Here is a 6915-nt window from a genome sequence, read left to right as displayed (position 1 = left end):
TTAAAAGAAACACTCCCCCTTTTCCCCCCTCCTGACTCCTTTTAACTTCCTGGTGCCACAAACCCTCGTTCAAAGTGGGGAAAGCCGGGTGAACAATGACGGATGGATCAGGCGAACAGCTTGGCCTCGCTGCGTGGCCATTCACGGGGTCGTGTTGTTTGTTATGCATGGCTGGCTCCACGCCTGGCGGGCCGGGAAATGTCTGGGGTCCTGGATGTCTTGTGAGTGTGAGTGTGTGCACGAGCCTGCACGGGGAAACATGGGTCACATTCGCCTTTTTCTGTTCAATTGCAGTATTCTCTGGGAACGATTTCCCCACTTTTAAAGTGAGCCTTTCTTTCAGGAAGGAGCAGAAGAGTGCTGTGGAGTGGGCAACACCAGCAGGCAGCAGGACTAGCAGGAAGCACACAGCCAAAGCAGAGGGACTCCTCTAAGTCCCTCTCTGAAAGGTGCCAGAACAACGCTCAGAAGAGTCACAAGTAGCAGCGGGGCTTTGAGGGGACAGCGTTCAGCTGCTGCACCTTGGGTCAGCACATGAGCCCTTACCTCACCGGAGAATATCCTGAGTTGGAAGGGACCCACAGGTTCATCCAGCCCAACTCCCGGCCCTGCCCAGGCACCACAACAATCCACCCTGTGCCTGAGAGCATTGCTCAAACCCTCCTTTAGCTCTGGCAGCTTTGGGGCCATGACCATTCCCTGGGGAGCCTGCTGAGTGCCTGACCACCCCCTGGGGGAAAGAACCTTTTCCTGAGATCCAGCCTAACCATGCCCTGACACAGCTCCAGCTGTTCCCTCAGCTCCTGTTCCTGGTCTCAGAGATTGGAGCTGTCCCCCTGCTGCCCCTTGTGAGGAAGCTGCAGACCCCGGTGAGTCTCCTCCAGGTTGAACAAACCTCAGCCAAGTGTCCTGGCCATGTGCTACATTCTCCCTCAGCACAGACTGGCTGCCCTCTCCCTCCATCCCAAGAGACACAGATCAAGTGTGAGGCAAAGAGGAGATGGAAGCACACCAGGGAATGTTTTGTTGCCCAAGCACTGATGCACTGCCCAACCTTAATGTGGGCCTTGCTACATTCATATGCTAAGAAACCCAAGCTGGTCCACTGCTTCCCACTGTCCACTCTAAGACCTTTGAGCAGGTGAACGCCTCACAAAATCCAAGAAGTCTGACCTGAAACCCAGAGACATTTAAGGGAAAGCTGCCAAAGACTTTGCAGAACTCAGAATCTGGTGCCTTCTCTGGGCATGACTTGGGCTGTTGGACATCACGGCTAAGGCACTAAGGAGCCGGAAGCACAGCTTAGTGAAAGCTCTTGGAGGGACAGACTGACCTATATTAATTAGTAGCTACTCAGTGATGAAAGGAAATGGAACCCATTTCCAAGGCAGTGCTTCTGGATTCAGGCTTGATAAAGGAAGTGAAGACTCAACTGTGGGCAGAAAATTGGGAAAAAGACACAAGAACTTTGCTAGAGCCCAAGTGCTTGTCAAGAGGTTTGTGGTGGGCACAGCTGTGCAGGAGATGCAGAGTCATGTGGAGCTTTCCCTTGGCCTGGGAACGCAGGGGAACTCTGGGATGCCGCTGCCTTGGTTTTCCAAGCTGGCACACTCTCTTGTGAGGCTGAAGCGATATCCCATTTTTGGCTGGTGGCCACAGTGACAAGGTCACCCAGAGAGTGGGTTGAGTCAGGGAGTCAGTGTTCGTGGAAACACTCTGTCCAGCACTGGTGCATTATCTTGTTTGTGTGGTGGTCATGTCTCTGGCCTAAAGGAGACTGCACACTATGTTGATGCCGAGGTTCAGGTTAAAACAGAAACCATTACCCCAAACTTCAAGGCCAGATTCCGTGTGCAGTGCAGGGTGAACACCACGTGCAACCGGTGCTGCGCACATCATGCTCAAATCATCAAGGCTGTGCTCACAAGGAGTTCCTCCAGACTCCTCCAGACCTCACAGTCATGGCATCCTATGTCCCTGCCATTCCTGGCCAAGCTCTTCCAGCAATAAGGAGTGGCACGAACAGAGGTGAAGATCCCTGAAATACCTTTGCCTTTGCTGATGTCGCTGGAGAGCTGCATTTCCCTCCAGGGCAGTGTCGGCTGCTCCTGACCTCAAAACAAAGAGCTGACATGTCTCAGCTGCCCTTTACCATGTCTGAGTGGCACAAATGACAAGCACCTACTTCTGCATCCTCATCTGAGACCAGTGGGAACCCTCAATGAACACTGCAGACACAGAAACCCAGGGGCAAAAGGGCCCAAGCCAAGGGAGCAGCATCTGCAGCAGCAGCAGTGGGGCAAAACAGGCTGGTTTGGGGACCTGTTTGTGCCCTTGGGACAGTCAGAGGAGAAAACAGGACCCTATTAATGTGCCAAGATTTATGAATATACAAGTACATTTAATTATTCCCAGCACTGTGGCCAGGAAGGGCTGCAGTAACGCTGCAGCTGTCCCCAGTAAAAAACTGTCAAAACCCCTGATTTTCTCTAAAGTGCAGCGCCAATCCCAAAACTGGCAGTGCCCTCCCGTGAGGGCTGTGCCTACATCAAGCTATGGGCAATCCTTCTGGACCATTGTCCAGGCACCAGGGATTCCAACACCCAGAGGTTTGCTTTTGGGAAGCAAAGGAGCCAGAGAAGGTTCCTAGTCCTGATCTGGTGAGCAGGATGTGCTGGGTGCATGACATTTTGGGAGTCCTGCAGGACTTCAGGACACACTGAATCCTGTTCACACCAACACCCCCACCTTGGTGGCTGCAGGACACCAATCCTGCTCTCTTCAGCCTTTGGTGGCAGCGATTCCCACATGCAGCAGCTTGACAGAGTGCTTCAGACAGGGAGCTTATCCTGCATCCATGTGCAACACGAAGGACATCTGGAGAAACCAGCCTCATTACTCACTCAGCAATTTGTACACCACACCTAGAGTTCATCTCTCCATTCTTTAAAATCCCAGGAGACCTTTCACAGGTGGAATGGTCTAATTCTGGGCCCTCTCATGCTCCGGCTGGTGCCACCTCTGAAACTGCTCAGCACAGCGGGCACATGGAGTGCACGCAGGTTGGCTCTGTTTTCTGCTTCATTGCTAACCTTGTTAACCTCGGGCTGCCCCTGAAGGAGCAGTCCCTGGGGTGGACGGCAGCTTCCTTCAGGAAAGCCTGGAAGCTGGAGGAATCAGGAGGATATAAAGGGGGATTTGCTGCATTGCCCTGCTGTGGCTGTGCTGCACAGAGGCTCAGCTGACTGTCCTTAAGCACAGCCTCCAGCTGCCTACTTGGAGTCCTCGCTCTCCACTCGGGGCAGAGTTTGCTGGAGATTTTTCTGGGGCCAAAGAAGGAAAGCAGGGCAATGACCTCTCCATTTTGTGCTTGCAACAATGAAATAGTCCCTTTCTCTAATTGTGTGCAGCAAGGCCTTTCAGTTTTGGCACAAAGAACCATCCCTGTCAGGAGTCTGCTGTCTCCCTGCTCCAGGACAGCACTCAGCAGCTGGAACAAAGTTTTGTCCCATATTTTGTTGGCAAGATTCTGTCTCTCTGCCTTACACAAAGACTGAAGGAAAGAATCTGATTCTTCAAAAAAATGCAAATCTGCCTGCCTCAAGAAGCATTCCTGCATCCCTTCATCGGCCCTTCCACCAGCAGGAACTGTGTTGACTTGGAATCCTCCCTCCTTTTCCTTTTGTACTCTGTGAAACTCCTCCAGAGCCACTCAGTCCCATGCTGCCACTTTTCCCAAGTGCACTTCACCCAGCCTTATCCTGGCTCCTCTCCATTTTTTGCACGACCGCTATCGGGTCAACAGATGGCACTCGGGAACTGCTGGGAAGATCTGGGAGGCAGCTGCCAAAAGCCCACTGAAGGAGCTGAAGTCTGGCTGCTGTGGGCGGCTGTTTTTATATTATGTGTCAGGACTGCAGATAAGGCACAGGGCCAGGTCTCCAGGCACGGCTGTGTGCAGCGATGTGCTGCCCGAGGCTCCTGAGCTGAACCAGCAATCCTTCTCCAGGCCTTGGATCCAGGGAGGGATGGGAGCACAGTGTATCAAAGAAGAGTTCCCGGAGGCCTGGAGGCATATTTCCTACCAAACACAGAGCAAACTTCCCCACAATAAGGCAACTCCTCTTGCCTCCCTTGCCTCTCCCAGCTCTGGTGCTTCAAGCAGCTGCACCGCAGGATAAAAAAGGGGTTGAGGTGTTTCCTCCAGCCAGCATATTCCCTAGACTGGGAGGAGGGACCAGGCAGGAACCTTAAATGGGCTTTAGCTGGAGAGACTTACGGGGATCAAAGTGCTGCTGAGACATTTGTTTTTAAATGGATCAATATAAAATTAAGATCAAAACTACCAAAGACAGTTAAAGGATGTAATGGCAGCTTGGTCCTGCTTAAAAGCAGTAAGGATCATAGCTGCCTGTTGGTACTTCCCACAGGGATACCAACCATGGCACAGCACAGAAACATCTGAGGACGTGAAGAGCAGCCCTCTTCCCGTTTGGAACAAGACATCCCCTCTTTTCCCCTTCCCTGTGCATCATCCCAGCCTGCAGGGTCCTGCCTCCAGTCCTATGGGTGAGTTCTGTGCACACCTGTGTTTAATGGCACCTTGAAAAACCCGTGATCTTGTCATCTCTCCCAATATTTTCTGCTCCTGAAAACTTGTCATTGCAGTGTAAGACCTCTGAAGTGGTCATAGCTGAGCAAATGACAAACAAATCTGTCCGCTTTGTTTTTCCCACTTGCATACACGCTCAGCAGGGACAAATACAGGTTTGCTGACCTTGTTCACTACCCAGCCTTCAGATGTAGGACACAGGACCCAGCCTTGGAAGGGTGTGAGGCTGTGGAAAGTGGCCGGGACAGCCAGTCAGGCAGGTTTTTTCATCTTTTATGAAAATGTAGTCCTTGGGGAAAGCATGGAATGCTGCAGACAGCAGCTTGTTTGCCCTGTCATCAGCAGGGACCCAGGGAGGTTCCCATGGCTTCAGCCCAGATCCAGGAGGACACGGACAGCCCAGTGGCCTGGGCTCACAAGCTGCAAATGAGCAGCCAGGAGCCATCTTCCTCTTGACATGGTCACATGCCCTTTGTGAACTCCAAAAAGTCAAAATTATTCCACATATGGCTGATTTGGGGCTACATGAATGGTAGCGACCCACTTTGAGTCTGATCCGAGAAGAAAGAAGTGGCAAATTTGGTGCCTCTCAACCCAGCCAAACTCCACTAAAGCCTAACAAACCATCTCATTTCCCTTTGCTAGGAGAACTCAAAAGCAAGCTCCAGAGACCAACCTTGGCTCCAGGGTCTGAACTGGACTGAAGACTCCCTGTGGGCTCCAGCGGCGCCACTTCACGCGGATGCTGCACGGCTTCCGACTGGGCTCAGCAGGAGCACCGGCTTTTCTTGTGCGGAGGGTCAAGGTGTGCAGCTGATTGGGAGGACAAACACAGGCAGGACCAGCCTGCACGAGGCTCAGAGGCACCTGGGAAGGGAGGAGATGAAAAGGGGAGTCAAGGTGGCAATTAAATATTAAAGGACTAGTTCAACAATAATTAGTACTTGGGTGAAGGGAAGGGGTGGAGGCGCATGAAGGCACATGAAACCTTTGCTTGAAAGCTTTCGGGTACACGATTTGGCAAAAATCCCGTGTGCTACAGTAATTCTGCAATTTTTATAAGGTTAGTCAATTAGAATAATTATCATATACTGTCCAATTAAAAGGTTAGTTGGTTAGGTAATAATTCCTGGGGTGCCCACTGGAAGCAGTCCAAAGCTCTCTTTTGCCCCTCTTTTATTATGTCTGGTCCAGATCCTGGTTGGAAAACAGAACATCCTTGTAGTTGGTTCTCTTCTTGGAGCAAGACTACACAATATTTAGGTTTTTAACGTTATGGTATTGTTCCTAAATGTAGGGAAAAAAGATAAATACTAGAAGGGAAGAAATGTAAATGTTCCTAAATGTAGGGAAGAAAGATAAATACTAGAAGACAAGAAATGTAAATGTTCCTAAATGTAGGGAAGAAAAAATACTAGAAGCTACAGCCATGCTTTAGCAATCCACAAAGCTACAAATATATGAAAAATATAAAAAGATAAAAAATTTAGGCATCACATGAAGCACTTGCAGACTTGCTGGGCTGTGCCTGGTTGCTGAGTGCTTCACTCGAGTGGCTGAAAACTTCTGAAAGTGCAAATAATCTGTGCTCCAACAGGATGGAAATCGTAATTCAAGAGGGTGATACCTTTCTCTGGGGATCCATTAGAGGTCCCTGAGTGAGCTCCTGAGCCCAAAGGTGATTCTCCTTTGGGAATGTGAATGTTTTATTGGCCCTTCTGGCTTGATCTCTGCAGCAAGGCTGAGGTGTTGCTCAGGCCTGGGGACACTGTGCAGTCCAAACACACGGGATTAGGCGGGGCTACAATACAGGGTTTAGAACTGAGTTTGTAATAAGGAAAAGTTCCACTTCCTTTCTCCCTGAAATATTTTTTTCCCTTCAGTACCTTCAGAAGGAATTGATTAAAAACACTCTTCCTTTGCCCTGTTGTTATTGCAACCTTTTGATGAGAAAGGTTTGGAGCAAACACTTAAAGATGCCCTTTTCTGGTAGCACCAGATGAAATACTTGGAGCATTTCTGAAGCTCAGTTACTAACCAAAAAAAAAAAAAAAAAAGCAGAAACATTTCAACAAAATGAGACGTGTAAGCTTTCCGCTCCACTCATGTATCTGCTCTTGAGCCAAAAGAGCTGGTTTTCACCCCCCCAAGGCTCTGATCCTCCTGAAATGCACCATTTTGGCCAATTTCCTCTCCAAAATGTTGACTGGGCCATCTCTGGATGACACTGCCTCGCTGGCACTGGTGCCATTGCACCCTTGTTTATGCTGTGAAGGTATGTAACAGGCAGAGTTGGTCAAGGT

Source organism: Chamaea fasciata, unplaced genomic scaffold (genome assembly GCF_029207755.1).
Source record: "Chamaea fasciata isolate MVZ Bird 193981 ecotype frontalis unplaced genomic scaffold, bChaFas1.0.hap1 SCAF_7, whole genome shotgun sequence".
Classification (NCBI taxonomy): Eukaryota; Metazoa; Chordata; class Aves; order Passeriformes; family Sylviidae; genus Chamaea; species Chamaea fasciata.
The sequence above is the reverse complement of the archived record's forward strand: the minus strand, read 5'-3'. Positions refer to the sequence as shown.